The sequence below is a fragment of the Brassica oleracea genome, chromosome C3 (assembly GCF_000695525.1).
Source record: "Brassica oleracea var. oleracea cultivar TO1000 chromosome C3, BOL, whole genome shotgun sequence".
Lineage (NCBI taxonomy): Eukaryota > Viridiplantae > Streptophyta > Magnoliopsida > Brassicales > Brassicaceae > Brassica > Brassica oleracea.
The window spans coordinates 22,507,778-22,508,159 of NC_027750.1; positions in this window are offsets into that span (position 1 = coordinate 22,507,778).

A 382-nucleotide genomic window follows, 5' to 3' on the forward strand; every position below is an offset into this window, starting at 1 on the left:
CATAATTTCGTTTTTCCTAGATCTTTCATCTCGAATTCTTTCTTAAGATATTCAACTGTTTGGGAGATTTCTCTAGAGGTTCCTAGGATATTTAAATCATCAACATACATTGCTATGATCACAAAGCCCTGGCCGAATTTCTTTATAAAGATACAAGGGCTGATCAGATCATTCTTATATCCCTCTTTCACTAAGTACTCACTTAGTCTATTGTACCACATTCGGCCTGATTGTTTCAACCCATAAAGTGATTTATTCAACTTTATACAGTGTTGTTCTCGAGTACTCGATTTGTTTTTCAACTCTATACCCTCTGGTACTTTCATATAAATCTCATTATCCAGTGGCCCATATAAGTATGCAGTTACAACATCCATTAACC